The sequence below is a fragment of the Ambystoma mexicanum genome, chromosome 7p (genome assembly GCF_040938575.1).
Source record: "Ambystoma mexicanum isolate Mex_15411 chromosome 7p, UKY_AmexF1_1, whole genome shotgun sequence".
In the NCBI taxonomy this organism is placed as follows: domain Eukaryota; kingdom Metazoa; phylum Chordata; class Amphibia; order Caudata; family Ambystomatidae; genus Ambystoma; species Ambystoma mexicanum.
Window position 1 is genome coordinate 93,320,656 of NC_090939.1, and position 21,431 is coordinate 93,342,086.

Sequence of the window (21,431 nt, forward strand, 5' to 3'; positions counted from 1 at the left end):
TTCTTGTAAATTAATGTTCTATTCAGCATCTAAAACTGTTAAAAGTGAAGCCAAGGATTTTGCGTTACAATGTTAACGCACATATACGTACACAAGATGGAATTGGCACAACATGCTAAGACCAATCCAGTATGGCGTCTAACACGTAGTAACGTCATACGCATGCATTTGTGTGCTGACGTCATGCCGTTTTATTTAAATACGGCCATTTTGAACTACGAGAGTTCTCTGTTTGAAAATAATCACGCCGCCAAAAGAAGCGCCAAACTAAACCTTTGAAAAATAAAGCTAAGAGATTACAATCCACTTATGAGATGGACCAGTTTAACATATCGCTGTCTAAATGTAGTGCCATTAACTATGACAAACCAAAAATACTCGAAGCTAATGGGTAAAACATATTTATTTTATAGGCACACATCCTGGACTTCTAACCTCAATTTAAGTGGGAGAACTCAAAACATTGATTTGTTTAAAGCAACATTGAAACTAACATGATAGAATTTCATGCAGAAAAGTAAGTTGATGAATCACAACAACCTGTTTATCTATATATATTTACATACTGAAGCGGTATTGATACACTGATTCTGGTTTTTGTAGAAATGTGACTAGGATTCAGTATTCAATCTTTATGGACTCAAGCACAATATCTAACAGAGTGTTTTGAATATTTGTACTTTCCTTGTAACTTTACTCAATGTTGATAATTTTGACATTGGAAGATTCAGATATGTGATCATGAATTTGCAAACAAACGTACATTAGTAGGTACAACAATGGATAGACTGCCTCTTATTTTCTTTTCTCATTTTCTCAACCCTTTAGATTTACACAACTCTAACGAGTGTTATTGAACTATCAAAAACCCTCCTGATGAACCACATGATTTGTGGGGAAACGTGTGTCGAGGGGATTGCCCAATGTAATAATTAATAAAAAACATAAATACCTTATCGGATCATGGAGACTGTCCTTTACTTCTGTACATTATCTTCAGAAGCACGGATACCGATTTGATTATATTGCTAATTAAACAATCACAGTTAAATCAATTTGGAGCGCTAGAATCAAGTGACTGGACCTTCTTCTTGCTATAATTATTTGATCCATTCAGCTGTCTAAATGCAACCGGCCACTTCTATTGCAGCTCCAACATATTAATAAATTCAAACCATAAGGATCCCACAATAATAGTCAGTTCGCTATCAGTTGTGAAAGACTGCATAAATTAAAGCTTCCCGGAGGGAAAACCTGTAAAGGAGGCTAGCCAAACCTCATGGATGGTGGGGGGTGATGTGCCTGGCCTTTGGTGCCTGTCTCCCATGTTGGGCGACCAGCCCCAAGTTCAGCGCAGGTCTCAGGGAGCCCTGGAAGGGTCCCATTCCTATCTGGAGGGAAAACCTGTAAGGGAGGCCAGCCAGAACGCCTGCATGGTCAGAGGTGATGTGCCCGGCCTCTGGATCCTGTCTACCATGTTGGGTGACCATCCTAAAGTTCAGCGCTGGTGCTAAGGAGCCCCAGCAAGGTCCCCATCCCTCCCTGGAGAGTACAGCTGTAACGCAGGCCAGCCAGTGCTCCGGGATGGCCAGCGTTGCTGCCTCCCGGCTTGGGCACCTGTCTCCCTTGTTGTTGATCGACCGTCTCCAAGTTCAGCAGCAATCCTAGGGAACCCTGGCAGTGTACCAATGCCTCCCCAGAGAGGAAAGCTGTAACACAGCCCAGCCAGAGCTCCAGGATGGCAGTCGGTGCTGCCTCTGGCCTTTTGCACCTGTCTTCCATGTTGGACGACTACCCCCAAGTCCAGCGGCAGTCCCAGGGAACCCTGGCAGGGTCCCCCTCCCTTCTTGGAGGGAAAAGCTGTAACGCAGCCCAGCCGGAGTTCCAGGACAGTCAGGGCTGCTGCCCCTGGCCTTGGACGCCTGTCTTCCATGCTGGGCGACTGTCCCCAAGTCCAGCGGTAATCCCAGAGAGACCCCCGAAATGGTGATCATCCCTTCCTGGAGGGAAACCCTGTAGCGGAGGCCAGCCAAAACTCCTGGATGGTCGGGGTGATGTGTCGGGCCTTTGGTGCCTTTTTACCCCATGTTGGGCGACCAGCCCTACGTTCAGTGCTGGTCCCAGGGAACACCGGAAGGGTCCCCATACCACCCTGCAGGGAAAAGCTGTAATTCAGGCCCGCCAGAGCTCCGGGATTGTTGGGGCTAATGTCTGTGGCCTTGGGCGGCTGTCTCCCATATGGGGCAACCATCCCCAAGTGCGGCAGCTGTTCAAGGGATCCCCGGAAGGGTCCCCATCCTTTCCCTGATGGAAATTCTGTAACGCAGCCCGGCCTTGGGCACCCATCTCCCATGTGGTTTTTTAGGAGAAGTGCAGATGTGCCTTGGACAGTGCGGGTGGCAGCTTATAATTTCGTATATTTTTAACTCTTTCCTGCCAGGTTAACCGCCATTACCGCGTTTGGCACAAATAGGTGGCCTGGCTCCAAAATGGCCATGCCACGAGGTTCTTTGTCCTGTCCTTTGGCCATCTTGCCCCTTCACCTTCCCCGGGTCAGTCCTTATTTGGGCATGCATTCTCCCGTGAAACGCCAAGCTTTTGCAGGCTTCTGCATGCCTTTTGTGTGTGCTTCCAGGATGTGGGCTGGAACGTCTGGTTCCAATACACATCCTGGGGCCAGAGAGTCTGGAGTGCAGGGAATGCCTGGGACCACCGTGGTCCGTGATTGGTCCATGTATGGTATTCCTGTATGTGAGCAGATGTCCCATTGGCTCCTCTTCGTTTTGGCGCCAAGGAGATTCTGGGTAAGCGAATGCCCCAAACACCCATACCATGTCGATCTCTGGAGTTCTCACTAAACAAAGGATAGGATCCAAGTATCCAGAAACTAAGAAGCTGAGTTGAGGAACTGCTGGTGACCCGCTTGAAGATTTGGCACCCTGGGCCCGCTGTCGTCCCGTGGGACCCCTCTGCTTCTGGTCGTCCTAGAAGGTCTGCGAAGATGCTTCGACCCATTGGAATAGTGGGACCAACTAGTCTCAGCACCTTCATCAAACCCTGCAAGTAAGCCTTCTCGGAAGTGTCCCTGGGCCAACCAGTGGGCTGACCAGTTTACGCAGACTCTTTGCCCTGATACTGCTGCCGTTTTGAGGAGGCCCCCGAAACTTGGTATATTGCTAGCTTTGTGTTCACGGCACCCTCACACCGAATTTCGTACACTTGGTGTTCCCAGGTCTGAAGTGAGACAAGTGCGCACAAACCGGACTATACGCGGTTACCGTGTCGCCCAGCCGTGGTGACAACCTTTACAGGTGTATTGCATTTGTGCCCCTCTCGCCCCTGAAGCCTGCTGTAGTGAAACTAGCCTGATCCATCCACCAGGAGTGAAGAAATCCCCACTGTCCCGTTTGGGAATCATTGCTGTATCTTCGTCGCTGAAAGCTGCAGAGCCACCAAATTGCAGCACTTGAACCTGCAACCGAAGTGGACTCCCTGCCGAAGTTTGGTCCGGAGTGCGCCAGGGGTCATGAGTAATCGCAACCCTAACCGGTGGCCATAGCACCTCCATACATTTTTGCACACAAGTGGCCCCTGGGGGCCCCTCACCTTTCCACTGCTAGTACGAACCAGGGAACTATTCCAAACTCTTGGAATCAACTCTGCCCTGAAGTGGAGACCCTCCTCTAATATTGGGAACCTATTCTTCATTGCCTCACCCACCTTCCGGAGTTGCTACAGACCCTTGAAGAGCCCATTTGAACTACAGCGTGTGCTGGCATTGCTTGTACATTTGAGCATTAGGCTCCACTCTTCTTAGGGATTGGACTGCCTCTTAGGAGTCTGTTGGATGCAGAAGGGACTAAAGACTATTTGCACTGCACTGCCTGTTTCCTTCCCCTTTTAGGATGTGGACCCATTTCGTGCATTAACCCTTTAGACCCCATTGGTCTTGTATAGATGTATTTAGATAGGATTGTATTGGCTTAATAGTATTACTGTGATTTGATTTGTGTGTTGCAACTCAAAGGCCTTGAAATAAATGTATTTTGTATTTTTAATATATCTACACCTGTCTGGGAGTGATTTATAAGTGTCCTTTGCTCTGTGTGCTCATTGAGGTCTTTCAGTCACCCTCACCCCTCCTGAGACCTAGTCTTGACTGCCGCCAAGATACCTTGATTGGTCTGGCTTGTCCAGAAGGTTACCCTGTTCCAAGAAACTAGACTGGCCTTCTGAACTTCTGGCCACCAGGTCAGAGTTCAGAAATCCATCTTAACACGGACAACCTACAGATTTGGGCCTGGGGTGTCGCAGCCACCAAGGAAATCAGGGAACTCCATGCATTTCTGAAATAAAGACACCCGTGGGAATCCACACAGGGCTGACTTTCAGACATTTGCCACCAGGAAAGCACTGAAACACACCACCAACAACACATGCCATACCTTTCCACTTTCCCACAGGTGTCCCAATGAAAACTGTACCTCACATGTGTTGGCTCCCCTACCTTGGTGCAAAGGGAAAAGGCTAAACCACTGGGGCAACAATGGCTGAATGAATGGGGTTCCCTGTTTTCCTTGGTGGCTGCGAAACCCCAGGCCCAAATCTGTAGGTTGTCCACAAGACCAAAATCCTGCAAAATGTGCTCTCCCGAAACCCGTTGGTATACCAGTGGTTTAGCCTTTTCCCTTTTATCCCAGATAGGTACACCGGCACATGTGAAGTACCTTTTTCATCGGGACACCTGTGTGAAGGTGGGAAGGTAGGACATGTGTTGATGGTGGCCCTTTTTTTCGGTGGTTTCCTGGTGGCAAATGTCTGAAAACTTAGTTTTTCCCCCTACATTTTGGACTTTGCCAAGGTTTGTGGGTAATTAATACTAGGGCGATTCGCGCAAGTTAGACCTCTGTGGATTCCCGCGGGTGTCCTCTTTTCAGAAATGCATGGGGTTCCCTGTTCGACATCCCAGGCCCAAATCAGTAGGTTGTCTACAGACCAAAATCCTAAAAATATGCTCTTCCGAAACACTTTGGGATACCTGTGGTTTAGCCTTTTCCCTTTACGCCCAGGTAGGTGCACCCATACCAAGAAATGGCAACAAAGTGAAAGAATAAGGTACTGGACTTTTCCAGGGCTTGTGGGTAATAAATTCTAGGGCGATTTGCGTAAGTCAGCCCTCTGTGGATTCCCACGGGTGTCTTCGTTTCAGAAATCCATGGGGTTCCCTGTTTCCCTTGGTGGCTGAGACACCCAAAGCTCAAATCTGTGGGTTGTCCACAAGGCCAAATCCAGTCCTCCCCAGGGCATTTAATGTACCAATGGTTTGGCCTTCTCCCTTTGCGCCCAGGTAGGTGCACCCACACATGTGAGGTACCGTTTTCATCGGGACAGCTGTGGGAAAGTAGGATATTTGTTGTTTTCTCTTAGTTTTGAGAACGTTTTCATACATTTGCTACTGCACTTTGTTACACAACCCTTTCATTTCCCAACTGTAACCTACATTTAGTTGCTGCTTTAGGCACTGTACGCTTTTGTAACCTGCACAAGTCACTTATCCTTCAAAAGGTCTGCCTGTGCTCTTTCATAAAATGTATGAATGCCATTCCTCACCACATTTGTTTTCCTTATTTTCACATGCTAAGTACATCTGTTTAGGCTGTCAGCATAAAAATCCTGTGTACCATGGCTCAGTTTTTGGCTTGTGGTATGCTTGTTTTGTGAAACATTATGAAAAATGTGTGATTTTCTAACTAAAAGAGTCGGGGGAATGTAGCAGTGCATTGCTTTTCTCAATATTCACAGAAGCCATTACCTTACAGGTCCAAACATTTGGCCAGCACATACCTTTTGTGCTGTAATTTTTCCAATTTTTCCCCAAACTATGGGAATTTTACCTAGATAGTTGTTGCCTGACCGCTACAAATGACCCCTTCCTAAACGTGGAATGTTGTCTACTTTTCAGAAATGTATGCCTTTCTGTCTTCGCATTCAGCTTTCCTACACTCCTCTTCCATTCCGTCACGCATGTACTATTGGAAAACAAGGGAAAAATCGCCAACCTCTCACAAAACTGATGGTAACCTTATAAAAATGTTTTTTTGTTTCCACTCAACCTGTTCTTGAAAGCCTTAAAAATGGCAAATTCTGAACAGCAAACCATTTGTTCCTAGCCTTTACAATAAAAAAACACAGGCTTCTTTGTACATCGTTGTATTGGCATTTTCTCTTTTTTGTTATTTTCTCTCACCTCCATACAGCAAACTAGGATTCCTTGATGTCATTATGACTGCCTTCATGTGGGAAGAAAAGGGCCACATTTGGGCCAGATATCAGATGTAGCAAAAAAGTTACAAGGGATTGAACGGCAAAATATCAAAATCACCAAAAAAGGACTGGGAGGGACGGTGTGCAGTCATAATGTCGACAGTCAAAATGTCGACAGTCAAAATTTCGAAAAATAAATGTCGAAAAAAATAATGTCGACAAACAATAATGTCGAATTTTTTCGATATTTTTTCGAAATTTTGAATTTATTGTATGAATAAATAAATATATATATATATATAAGATGTGTTGAGTATGAGGGGTGTGTGGGGGGGTGGCAGGGGGGTTTTGGGTGAGGGGGGGTTGGGGGGGGGACCCCCCCATAGTAAATGATACTATTTTTATTTATTTAATTATTGACTAAATAAATAAATAAATATATAATTGTTATGTGTTGAGTATGAGGGGTGAAAGGGTGGTTGGAGGGGTATGGGGGGGTGGCAGGGGGGTGTTGGGTGAGGGGGGGTTGGGGGGGACCCCCCACTAGTAAATGATCCTTTTTTTGGTTATTTATTTATTGAATAAATAAATAAATATATAATTGGTATGTGTTGAGTATGAGGGGTGAAAGGGTGGTTGAGGGGGTGTGGGGGGTGGCAGGGGGGTGTTGGGTGAGGGGGGGTTGGGGGGGACCCCCTCCATAGTAAATGATCCTTTTTTTGGTTATTTATTTATTGAATAAATAAATAAATAAATAAATATATAAATAGAATGTGTTGCATATGAGGGGTGGGAGGGTGGTGGTGGGGGGGTTGCAGGAGGGTGTTGGGTGAGGTGTTGATAGTTTTAAGGGTTTATAGTCATAATGTCAAAAAAAAAATGTCGACTTTTTTTTTTTCGAAAAAATGACTTTTTACATTATAAGTATAGGATGTCGACATTATTATTTTCGACATTTTTTTTTCGACATTTTTGTCTGTCGACATTTTTTTTTCGACATTATGACTATAAACCGGGAGGGACAACCCTCAGCAGTTAAGGGGTTAAACATTAATTGCACTTTCTTTTCGTACAATTTTTGTTTTCCTATTAAGCAGCAGCTCATACAGAATGTACAATAATTTAAGAAAAAGTCCCATAGAACACTTCATGAAAAGTTTCATCAAAAACAATACTTTATCAAACTGTTGTAGGAGAAAACATATAAACTGTGTTCACGTTTATAGAAGTGAATGGTCTTTAATCGTCCCTATGCGTGGCATGCAGAAGATTGTATCCAATGCTTGAGAGGTCCGGGACGCCTGTGCAGCATGTACTGTTCTGGTCAAGTGTCTCCTTCTCCGATGATTGTGATGTTGGGGACTCCTATCTCCAGCATGTAATATGAAAACATACCCTTTTCTTGGATACTCGAAGAGTAGGGACCTACTATGTCCAGCATGCAATGTTTGTCAAGTGTCTCCTTCTCAGATGATTGAGCAGTAGTGGAATTGTCTAACCAACAGTCATTGAGGTGCTCACTTCCTCATACAGGGAGTCAGTGTCATGATGCATACCCGCGGAGCACCAGGACAGGCCCAGCACCCCTGGGAGCAGGCATCATGCCCTCGGGTAACAGCCCAGCGGCCCCTAATAGGGGCTCTTTGGACTTTGTCCTGGCACCTTTGGCGCCAGGCTCATGTTGGACATCAGTCCTGGCGCCATAGGCGCCAGGCTCATAAAAGAGGGTGTTTGGTGCACTTACCTGACGCAGACCATGCTGCATGAAGCCTCAAGCCAAATGAGGCTTAGGAGGGACTATTTTCTCAAAGGAACTATTTTACTTGGGTGGGGACCGCGGAAGAATACTTACCTGGAACTTCTTCCAAGGCTATTTAAACCACGCCCGGACTGCCACACGTGCTTCGCGTTGCTCTGCATCTAGCAGCTGAACGCTCACCGTGCCTGCTCCTGCATCTTGCCTCCAGCCACGCCCGCCTCGATCTTGGGATACCTGAAAGGAAGGAAGGGAAGAGAAAAGGTGAAAACCAAGAACTTAATCTAATTTCTTACCTGTCTCCGGAATCATCACGCCAGCGATCCTTAAGATAGACATTCTTTAAAAGCATTGCGCTACTTGTAGCAGCGCCGCGCATCACTCACCTGCCTCGTGGACTCTTCACTATCCACCGCGACCTTCTGGGCATTCCGCCACATCTCTGCACCTGCAGGGGAGAAGAAGAGACAAAAGGTGAGCAGGAGGAACAAATGAGGAAAGCCTGATTTTCCGTCACAAGACTTACCTGGCCATATTTGACGGAACCACTCCTCATTTCGGGTCGTCGCCACTTCTTGGCCTGGTACCGCACCCCGGCCCCTAAGGGGAAAAAAGAAAGACATTACTAGAGGGATTCAAAGACATTTAAAGGGATCATTTTATCACAAACTCTCCTGAGTTTATCTCCGGCAATATCCTTCGAAGTATCACTTCCACTCTGCACCTGAAAATAAGGACAGATCGCAGGTTAAGAAAAGCAAACAAAGAGAAGACTCTACTCTGGAACTTTTTAAACTGCATACTTACGGCATTTCGCCTTCCGAAACCAGTGAAGTAACTGGTCAAATACGCGCCCCTGCACTAGAAGCAGGATGGAGAGCTCATCCATTCAAACATTAAGGTGAGCCTTGATTGGGGATTTCGGAGGTGGTCAGAGAAGAGCAAAGGGGAGGTGGGAAGCAATCACAATACTCTGCAGTCAGTTAATCCCCTTTCTCCACCTACAGAAAGATTTTTCTACGGGCCAGACAAGCCAGATTTGGGGGTCCAGTTCAGTCGGTGTTTCGAATCCTGCGCATCACGCTTGAAGAGGTCACAGCAATCCAGACCAGGTCAGCACCTCTGTGGGAGCCAGGTGAGCGTTACAGAACGCGAAGCCTTTCTACAAATTCCCACCCAGGCGCTATGGAAACTTCTGAGACTGATATGTTGGCCCAATTACTGGGGGAATTACGGGCCGAAGTACATGCCGCTCGTCAAGAGACTAATGCCCTCAGGAGGGAACTAATCGTATCTAAGGAACGAACTGATGACCTGGCTAGGCAGGTATTGCAAGGTCAAGCTGGGCAAACCCCTCTACCTGGTTCCGGGGGGAATTCTGTTCCTGTGGCTTCAAGTAACCCTGTGCAAATCAATCTACCTGGAAATATGCCGCTGGCCCCACCTGAACGCTTTGCTGGGGACCCCAAACGCTTCGCCGTATTCATGAATCAATGTCGTTTGCATTTCCTATGCAGACCTGGGGCCTTCCCTAATGACCAGACCAAGGTAGCTTTTGTGTTGTCATACCTTAGCGGCTGTGCTGCCGATTGGTCAGTACCACTGGTTACTCAAGATGACCCAATCCTCCGGGATTTCCAAGGATTTCAAGCAAGCATGGAGAGATTATTTGCTCGACATTCTCAGGGACAAGCTCTGGATGATGAACTTCTATCCCTGCGACAGGGCAACCAAGACCTCCTCTCCTACATAGCAACCTTTAACAGACTAATCGTGGAAACTGGGTGGCCAGAGGATAAAAGAATCACATTATTCTATCGGGGTCTACGCGGAGAACTTAAAGATGTCTTGGCCCAAGTCGTAAATCCGCCCCAAGAATGCACAGAATATATAGACTTAGTGGTCCAATTGGATCACAGGCTCCAAAACCGAAAAGCAGATCGGTCCAAGTTTGAAACCAGGGTGTTGGTCAAGACCCACGTCACTCCCAAGGGTGCCGATGTCTCCGAGCCTATGCAAATTGGAGGGGTTAGAGGACCTTTAACCCAAAAAAAAAAAAGAACGTGAAAGGAGGCGGCAGTTAAAATTATGTCTTTATTGTGGGAACTCTGGACACTTTCTACGAGATTGCCCGGCAAAACCGCCCAAGAAGGTGGTAGGAGCCGCTGATAAAAACCATGAAGACTCTGTTTCGGGAAACGACTCTGCCCGACAAGCGTAGGGGTCAGCTTGCCGAGCTTGAAAACTAACTCTCAGACCTCGCATTTCATTGTGCCAATGGTTCTCGTAGATCCGGAACAGCCTAAGCGGTTGCATGCAATAAAGGCATACATCGATAGTGGGGCTATAGGAAACTATGTGGATCGTGAATTGGTCTCTAGGATTAACCTCCCTCTGCGTCCAAAAACCAGGAAAGATGTCATCACCACAGTCGATAGAACTGAAATTGCCTCAGGACCGGTAACACATTCCACTACTGAGGTGACTCTTATTGGTCCGGACAGCCATCGGGAGGCAGTTGTGTTTGACGTAATCAAGGCCCCACAGTTTCAGGTTATTCTTGGAATTCCTTGGTTAGAGACACATAATCCTAGAATTGATTGGCGAGCTAAGAGAATAACCTTCCCGGATTGTGCACAAACCTGCTACCCAGAAAATCTGAAGATTAGTCTAGCATCTGTAACCTCTGTCTCCATGCAACTACCTCCGGAATACCAAGACTTTCAGGACATCTTCCAAAAGGAACAGGCCAACACGTTACCCCCCCACAGATCGTACGATTGCCAAATCGATCTGGTGCCCGGTGCACAACCCCCTTGTAGCAGGATTTATGCCCTTACTGAACCTGAGAACCGGCATTTGAGACAATATTTAGATCAATACCTAAACAATGGTTTCATTCGCCCGTCAAAGTCCCCGGCATCCTTGGCTTTGTTCTTCGTGCCCAAAAAAGAAGGCGACCTTAGAACTTGTATCGACTACCACGCATTGAACCAGATAACGGTTAAAAACCGTTACCCTCTGCCTTTGATCCCTGAACTCCTTGACCAGGTGAAGGACACTTGCGTATACACCAAGTTAGATCTTCGGGGGGCTTATCATCTGGTGCGAGTAAAAGAAGGCGACGAATGGAAAACGGCCTTCCGTACAAAATATGGTTTATTCGAATACCAGGTGATGCCTTTTGGGTTGTGCAACGCGCCTGCTGCCTTCCAATTCTTCATGAACGATGTCCTTCGGGAACTTATCGATGTTTGTGTTGTCGTATATATCGATGACATTCTTGTGTTCTCCTTTTCGGAATCTGATCACAGAAAGCATGTCCGGGCCGTCCTTGAGAAATTGCGCCAGCACAAACTGTTTGCTAAGCTGGAAAAGTGTGTTTTCCATACCACCGAGGTGGAGTTTCTTGGATTCATCCTGACACCTAATGGGGTCCGAACGGACTCACGGAAAGTGGAGGCCATCCTCAAATGGCCATCTCCTAGCTCGGTAAAAGGGGTCCAAAGCATGCTTGGTTTTGCCAATTTTTATCGCAGATTTATTCTGGAATTTTCACGTGTAGTACAACCCATCACTGCACTTTTGCGGAAAAATAAACGTTTCGAATGGACCAAGGAAGCCGAACAGGCCTTTCAGGAATTGAAAGCTAAATTCACGTCTGCACCTATTTTGAAGCACCCGCGTCCCGATCTCCCATACATAGTCGAAACTGACGCGTCCAGTTTAGCCATGGCAGCTGTCCTGTCTCAGAGAGACCCTGAAACCAACCAACTGCATCCTGTAGCATTTTGGTCCAGAAAGTTCTCACCCCCTGAGGTAAATTATGCAATTACCGATAAGGAATTATTCGCCATTAAGTCCGCCTTTAAGGCTTGGCGGCATTATCTTCTTGGCGCCAGGCACACCATCACCGTGATCACTGATCACCGAAATTTACAATATTTAAAGACTGCCAAGGCTCAATCATCACGTCAGCTCCGATGGGCTTTGTTCTTTGCTGAGTTTGATTTCGTAATCACTTACTGTCCCGGCTGTAAGAATGGCAAAGCAGACGCACTATCTAGAATAGGAATGGGAGAAATAGACACTAATTCAGAACCTGTGCCGATCATTCCCGAACAAAGAATTTTGGCATTAACCTCCTTACAAACCTTTGAAGACAATCAAGCACGAGTAAAACAACTCCTGGACTCTACCGCCTTGCAGGATTGGATCCAAAGGGGGTCTTACTTTTCGGTCAACGATGGCCTACCTTACTTTCAAGGACGCTTATTTCTGCCAGAAAAGGAATTACAAGAACTGGTTATTTCCCGTCATCATGATACCCTGTTGGAAGGACATCCTGGCATTGCCAAAACTGAGGAAAAAATTAAACGACAATTCTGGTGGCCTTTCTGGCGAAAGGATATTAAATCTTTTGTGATGTCCTGTGGAGTTTGCGCCCAAAACAAAGGCTAAAAGACAAAACCCGCCGGTCTTCTTCAGCCTTTAGACATTCCACCAGCGCCTTGGCACACCTTGTCACTAGATTTTATCACGGACCTGCCCCCTTGTAATGGATACAATACTATTCTGGTTGTGGTGGATCTATTTTCTAAAATGGGTCATTTTATTCCGTTGAAAGGATTACCTTCAGCTTCTGTCCTTGCTAAGGAATTCCTCGAAAATATCATCCGCTTGCATGGATTCCCGTCCATATTAGTCTCCGACCGGGGAAGCCAGTTTATTTCACATTTTTGGAAAAGGTGTTGTCAACTGGCACAAATCGACGTAAGACTCTCAACCAGTCATCACCCACAGACCGATGGTCAGACGGAGAGAACGAACCAGACCCTTGAACAATACCTACGGTGTATGTTGCACCAATCGGAGGGTAATTGGAAAGATTTGTTATGGGTGGCCGAATATGCATACAATAACTCGGTGCACTCTGGAACTGGACAAAGCCCCTTTTACACCCTATATGGACATCACCCTTGTACTTCAGACCTGGACTCTCCTCTGAGCCTTGAAATGCCCGCAGTAGACCATTTGCATTCCACTATAACTCAAGCATTCAAGAATGCAACTGCCCACTTGCAACAAGCGAAAGAAAAATACAAGAAAAATGCAGATCTGCATCGGAAGGAGGCGCCTTCATACCAAATAGGAGACCAAGAATGGTTGGCTACCAAACATTTATTACTCAAGGGACCTCGAACTTTTAATCCAAGGTATTTGGGCCCTTATTCGATCAAAGCTATCATTAATCCAGTGGCAGTCAAGCTCGATCTGCCAGCTAACATGCGGATTCATCCCGTTTTTCATGTGTCACTTTTGAAACCAGTGCAACCAGGAACCAGATTAATAAAGCCACCAGAAACAATTCAGATAGATGGGGAGCCTGAATTCGAGGTGAAGAACATTTTGGATTCTAAAATTTCAAAATCAAAACTTTTCTATCTAATTGATTGGAAAGGGTACGGACCTCAGGAAAGGTCTTGGGAACCCAGCGACCACGTACATGCACCTCGGCTGGTAAAAAAGTTCCATCGGGATTTCCCAAACAAACCGAAACCTCCAGAGGGAAGGACCTTGGGGGAGGGGCCTTGGGGGGGAGTGCTTTCATGATGCCTACCCCCGGAACACCAGGACAGACCCAGCACCCCCGGGAGCAGGCATCATGCCCTCGGGTAAAAGCCCAGCGGTCCCTAATAGGGGCTCTTTGGACTTTGTCCTGGCGTCTTTGGCACCAGGCTCATGTTGGACATCAGTCCTGGCGCCATAGGCGCCAGGCTCATAAAAGAGGGTGTTTGGTGCACTTACCTGACGCAGACCATGCTGCATGAAGCCTCAAGCCAAATGAGGCTTAGGAGGGACTATTTTCTCAAAGGAACTATTTTACTTGGGTGGGGACCGTGGAAAAATACTTACCTGGAACTTCTTCCAAGGCTATTTAAACCACGCCCGGACTGCCACACGTGCTTCGCGTTGCTCTGCATCTAGCAGCTGAACGCTCACCGTGCCTGCTCCTGCATCTTGCCTCCAGCCACGCCCGCCTCGATCTTGGGATACCTGAAAGGAAGGAAGGGAAGAGAAAAGGTGAAAACCAAGAACTTAATCTAATTTCTTACCTGTCTCTGGAATCATCACGCCAGCGATCCTGAAGATAGACATTCTTTAAAAGCATCGCGCTACTTGTAGCAGCGCCTCGCATCACTCACCTGCTTTGTGGGCTCTTCACTATCCACCGCGACCTTCTGGGCATTCCGCCACATCTCTGCACCTGCAGGGGAGAAGAAGAGACAAAAGGTGAGCAGGAGGAACAAATGAGGAAAGCCTGATTTTCCGTCGCAAGACTTACCTGGCCATATTTGACGGAACCACTCCTCATTTCGGGTCGTCGCCACTTCTTGGCCTGGTACCGCACCCCGGCCCCTAAGGGGAAAAAAGAAAGACATTACTAGAGGGATTCAAAGACATTTAAAGGGATCATTTTATCACAAACTCACCTGAGTTTATCTCCGGCAATATCCCTCAAAGCATCACTTCCACTCTGCACCTGAAAATAAGGACAGATCGCAGGTTAAGAAAAGCAAACAAAGAGAAGACTCTACTCTGGAACTTTTTAAACTGCATACTTACGGCATTTCGCCTTCCGAAACCAGTGAAGTAACTGGTCGAATACGCGCCCCTGCACCAGAAGCAGGATGGAGAGCTCATCCATTCAAACATTAAGGTGAGCCTTGATTGGGGATTTCGGAGGTGGTCAAAGAAGAGCAAAGGGGAGGTGGGAAGCAATCACAATACTCTGCAGTCAGTTAATCCCCTTTCTCCACCTACAGAAAGATTTTTCTACGGACCAGACAAGCCAGATTTGGGGGTCCAGTTCAGTCGGTGTTTCGAATCCTGCGCATCACGCTTGAAGAGGTCACAGCAATCCAGACCAGGTCAGCGCCTCCGTGGGAGCCAGGCGAGCGTTACAGAACGCGAAGCCTTCCTACTGATTCCCACCCAGGCGCTATGGAAACTTCTGAGACTGATATGTTGGCCCAATTACTGGGGGAATTACGGGCCGAAGTACATGCCGCTCGTCAAGAGACTAATGCCCTCAGGAGGGAACTAATCGTATCTAAGGAACGAACTGATGACCTGGCTAGGCAGGAAGAGAAAGAAGTAATATCCAGTACAGCTGCAAAGTCTGCCACTGAATCCGAGCCTTGAGGGAGGTAAGCCCCAGCTAAAATCTGATGCCAGCTATTGGAACACAATTGGGAACTCCCAGTATCCTCCTCCAAGTTTTAGTTTCCAACTTGTCCAACCAATTGGGAACCACCTTAAAATTTAATTCCAGTGCATATCATTTTGGGGACAAATTTCCCTTTTATTTTAGCACTGGCTTAATAGAGTAGCGGCTGAATATTTTGTTCATTATGAACAATTGATTAGAAATAAGGGCTGCCTTCTGGCAAAAAATGTCGAGGGCTGGGGCGGCAGAGATGGGGAAACCCAAATAGACCATACTGGGTGAGGGACGGAAAACCACGTTCTCAAGGGGGTGCTTTTCCTGGTGCGACTGAAGACAATTTTTGTTTTCGATGGATTCCTGTATAGCAAACTTTGAGAAGGAGTCCAATAGTCTTCTTATGCCCGCTCTTGAGTTATCAAACAACAAAAAATCATCAGCATATGGAACTTTAACGTTGTCCAGCTTAGGCTGAATGAAGTAGGCAGAGCTTAGGTAATCATTCACATCTCATACGTATAGGTTGAAGAGGAAGGGTGCCAAGGAACAGCCCTTCGTTAGGCCAGAGGGAGTCGGGATATTGGCCGACATGGACTCTTCCCTGTTCAATCGAACCCATACTCATGGGTTCTCATGAAAGCCAATAATGAGTCTTAGCAAGCCGCTAGGCACTCCCCAACTAGCCAACTTCCACCAAAGACGCTTGTGATCTACACTATTGAAGGCCCCGGATAAATCTATTGATGCAACTTAAGTTGGTGACGTTTTACTAGACCAGTATCATTCCTGAATAGACCTTACCACAGCCCATTGATGTTGGTGGAGCTGGCTTTCCGACAGCTGGTCTGAAATTTCAAGAGCCTATTAATCGAAGTGGCCCATTCCTCCAGATGGATTAATAAGAGGAATGCAAAGATTTTACTGTCCGAATCCAAAAATAAGATGGGTCTATAATTCCTTACATCGGATCTTGCACCCTTCTTAAATATAGGGGCAACAAAAGCAGTCTGCCAGGATGCAGGAAAGGCATTCAGCTCGATTATGCTATTGAACAAAATCACTAAATCGTTCGTCCAGTTATTGATCATGTATTTGTTGGTACAATTGATAGATGCAGTCCATTGTTTGATCATCATATAGTTGTATTCTTGTTATTCAACCTAAGTTTCCAATCATTTTACATACACTTATGGTTAATGCTGTCCAAATATGTTGATGTGTATTGTCGTGTTTTAATTTTTGTTTTATTCAATGCGTGAATTGCTTTTTGGTAGTCTGTTCTTGTCAATGCAGTGAATTGTGTTCATCTATCAATAAACCTCTATCCATGCACCGAGGCAAGGACCGGAAAGGACCACTTTGCCACAGACGACTCCTTCAGCCTCCTCTAAGCATTTTATTTTGGACTTATTTTGCAGCCCTGTGAAGAGGTGATGATACCTAAGGACTTAGAAACAGCATGACAAGTATATATCACTTAAGGATAGTTTGATCATTTACTTGTATTTACTTGTTTTAGGTTCAACCCTTTGTTGTGTATGTTCACAATATCAACACACAACTCCGATTGATGTGAATCACGAACTTATAAGTTTATTGATAGGAGCCCCGGGAAGGCCAACCTCTTCCATCAACATCTTCGTATATGTTTCCATCAACATTCTGGAACCATATACGAAGATGTTGTCATAGTAACAGAATGTTGTATACACGTATTAAATGTGAAACTATTCTTACATCTCCCCTCCTAATAAAATAAACAAAATTTGAAACTCATTGAAACTCAGAAAACCATTATAATAATCTTACTGCTATGTTGTAAAATATTACTATGCATAATAACTTGAACATTGTCTGCTTATAAAGGATACAGTATCTCCATTTTATCATGGTTGTAATTTGTTATCTGAATCTAAATATTCATTTTCAAATCCTCAATAATACACATAGTCAGGTTTATGGTTCCACCATCTTCTCCTGTGTCTTGGTATTGTCTGAGATTTGTCACCCCTTCCTTCTTGTGGTTTTCTTTGGGTTTTCTCATCTTGTAAATTACCTTTACGTATTACACTTGCTTCTTCAATATCATCTTTGGATATCTTGTTCTGGAATGTTTCCCCATACCAGCCTTGTTCCCCTTCATTTCTCATTATCTCCTTTTCCTTTGCCAAAACCACATCATCGCATGACCATTTCTTGCCATCCTCCAAGATCACAGATTTCTTTGAACATTCTTTCACTCTTTGGGGAGGACGATATCTTGATTCCCCTTTCATCACCCTGTTTGGCTCTTTGACTCTTACCCAATTGCCTGTTCCAATTTGGCTTTCTTGAACATGTTTTTTCTTGTCATAGTATCTTTTATACTCTTCTTGTTTTCTTTTTACTTTGCTGACAATGTCTTCCAAATTTATCTCTTTGTTTCCCTTTTTAGTCATCCAAGCAGGCCTTAGTCTATTTGTAGGTGTCCTTCCTCTCATCAATGTGAATGGAATTTCCTCAGTAACTGAGTGTGGCGTGACTTTGTATGTGTTGAGAGCCTCTTTGAGTGTCTCTTTCCAGGGTAACTCATTTATTATGGCTAGTTGAATAATACCTTTTATGAACCGATTCATCCTCTCTACCAACCCATTTCCCATTGGATGGTACAAAGCTGTGGTGCTATGTTTAATGACCCTGTCCTTCAAAAACTTCTGAATCTCTACAGACATGAATTGAGCTCCATTATCCGACACCAGTTCTTGCGGTTCTCCTTCTCTGTTAAAGATTTCTTCCAGGAATTTCACCACTTTGATAGCCGATACTGAATCCTCAACAATGCCACATTCCACCCACTTGGACATATAATCTACCAACACTATGAGGAACACTTTTTGTGATTCCAATGTCTCATAGGGCCCAGTTATATCAATGGCTAATTTTGTCCATACTGTACTAGGAATATTCACTGGCTGCAATAGGGTTGTAATTTTTAACTTACTCTTGTCACTCACTGCACATGCAGTACAATCTCTGACTAAAGTTTCCATTTCACTCCACATGTTAGGCCACCAATAAGCAGTTCTTACTCTTCTCTTTGTCAACATTCTCCCCATGTGACCTTCATGGGCAATGTCCATAATCCTCCTCCTCAAATTAGTTGGAGGTATGATACGTTCTCCTCGATACACACAAACTTTATCATTTGACAACTCATTTTTAAATTTCTCCCAGTATTTTGCATTGCCATCAATGTTTTGCCATCCACTCCCAATGGCTCTTCTCAACATTTCTTGTTCAGGATCAGATTCACTAGCTCTTATCCATTCCTCCTTTGAAAAACTGGGATGCACTTGAGCAATAATACAATCCATATTTTGTTCTTCCATCAATGTCTCATTTTCCTCACCAACCCCTGCTACCTCCTCACACGGTAGGCGAGAAAAACAATCCGCTACCACATTGTTTTTCCCTGGAGTATATTTTATCATCACATTGAACTGCATGATGATCAATATCCATCTTCTTATTCTAGGAGAAGTCATATGAGGATTTTTTGAATTCAAAACATGTACGAGTGGTTTGTGATCTGTAATAATGTCCACTGGAATGCCCCAAATGAGACTCTTGAAATGTTCCAATATCCATTTAACACCCAAAGCTTCTTTTTCTATTGTTGAATAATGTCTCTCAGCACCTCTTAACGTCCGTGAAGCAAAAGCAATAGGCACAATTTCACCAGCCTGAACCTGTTCTAGAACTCCTCCCAGTCCTATGTTGCTTGCATCCACAGATATTCTTGTTTTGGCGCTTGAATCAAATAACTTTAACACTGGTGCTTTATTGATCAAAGTTTTGATTTGCTCAAATTCCTTTTTGATATCTTCAGTCCACTCAAATTTTATACCTTTGCACATTAAGCTTCTCATTTTCTCTGTTTTGTCTGAATAATGGTCAATAAATTTCGAGTAGTATTCAGATAATCCCATGAAACTTCTCAGTTGGTCCTTATTCTTGGGATCAGAAATTTTCAAAATGGTATCTACTAATGAGTCTTTTGGCATTATTCCATTAGCAGTTATTCGATGACCCAAATATGTTACCTCATTTTTCTTGACTTTGCATTTCTCAATTTTTAATGTCATTCCTTTCTGTTGTAGTACCTGTAATACTCCCAATAACTTTGCATCATGTTCTTCTTGAGACATTCCTGACACCAATATGTCATCCTGAAAATAATGTACTCCTTGTAAACCTTCAAATAAATGATGCATCAGTCTCTGAAACACTGCGGCTGCTGAAGCCAACCCAAAAGGCATTCTCTTGTACCGGAAAGCTCCTAAGGGTGTCACAAAAGACGTTAAATGTCTGCTCTCTTCTTCCAGCACTACCTGGTGATACGCTGACGATAGATCTAACGTCGTAAAATACTTTGCCGGTTTCATGGTAGTCAACATTTCCCCAATGTTCGGCAAAGGATGGCGATCTACCCAAATGTTAGCATTTAAATCTCTTAGGTCCACGCACATTCTAATGGATCCATCCTGTTTTTTGACAATTACAATAGGGGATAACCACTCCGAGCTTTCAATAGGTTCAATGACATCCTGCTTGCATAACCTTTCTAATTCAGCCTTCAATGCTTCCCTGGTACCAATGGGTATATTTCTCACTCTATGTACCACTGGCTTCGCACCCCTTTTAAGTATGATTCGATGTTCAAATCCTTTGAGTAAACCTATTTCCTCATTAAAAGATAAAACGTTCAAGTAGATCTAGAGCGGCAGGTCGGGATGGCCTAAGTAATTTTATGTTCAAAGCAAATCCATCACTTTGGGCAATCATTCTGGATAAAATCTTTAGAGCCATTGTAATTGACAGAAGCATACCTGACTCCTGGTGAAACTCGATAGTGCTACCCATTTTTAAAAAGGGTCATCGATCTATACCCAATAATTATAGACCTATTGCATTGTTAGATGCACCGGGCAAGATTATTGCAAGAATAGTCCTGAAGGAATTTAATTCTTGGACAAAATCTTGTCAAAAACGCGTCCCTAATCAAACTGGGTTTGTGCCAGGTATGGGCACTTCCATCAATCTGACATGTATAAGTGCAATCAAGAGCCAAGCACGAGCCAGCAAACAGACAATTTATTTGGCATTTGTTGACTTTAATCCTGCCTTTGATTCAGTTTCACGTTCCCTATTAATGGCCAAACTGTCAATAGCAAATTGTCCAGACACGCTAAAAGACATTATTTATGCACTTCACTCAGAAACCTCTATACAAATGAGACTTAATGCAGAAGGATTACTTTCGCCATCAATTAAAACTGCTAGGGGCCCGAAAAAAGGGTGCATAATGGTGTTTGCACTGTTTGACTTCTTTATTCATGATATTAAGGAGGCATTTAAGAATCAGTTAACATATGCGCCTAAATTGGATGGTAGGTTGTATGCAGACGATCTAGTACTTTGCTCCAAAAGCCCGATAGGTCTACAAACTTTATTGACTCTTCTGTCCCAATATATACAAAATAATCATCTAAGTATACATTTGGGGAAAACTAAAATTCTTATGTATGTACCAAAAAAGACAACTGGCAATACAATGAATTGGGCCATACAGGACATCAAAATCGAAGTTGTGAGTCAATGGGCCTCATACTGAGTTGGGCGGTAAGGGTTAAGGGGTAAGGAGACCGGTGCCATTAAACCCTTACTGCCCAATTCCGAGGTCCCTTAGCGGGAACCGTAAAGGACGTGTGGTCTGACCACACGTCCTTTACGGGTCCCGTTAAGGGACGAGGGCGCTAATAACGGGCCCGCTATTTGCGGGCCCGTAATAAGCGCCTTCCCCATTCCCATTGAGCCCTATGGGGGCTCAAATGGTAATGGGGAATGGTTGGCTGAATGGGGACATAATGGGTCCTCCAAGGTCGGAATGACCCGGTAAATCCCCCTCCAACCAGACCGGACCCTGGTTTGGCTGCCTCCAAACTCGGAATGAGGCCCAATATGTCTACCTGGGAATTACTATTGGCATTAGCCAATACAACCAAAAATCATATACAAAGACTACAACAAAAAGTCCAAATAGCAATATCACAAACCAAAATCATAATGAGAAAATATGGTAAATTCTCAATAATGCCAGCTTGGACCTACTACATCCAAAAATGTACTCCTGTGCTGTTATAT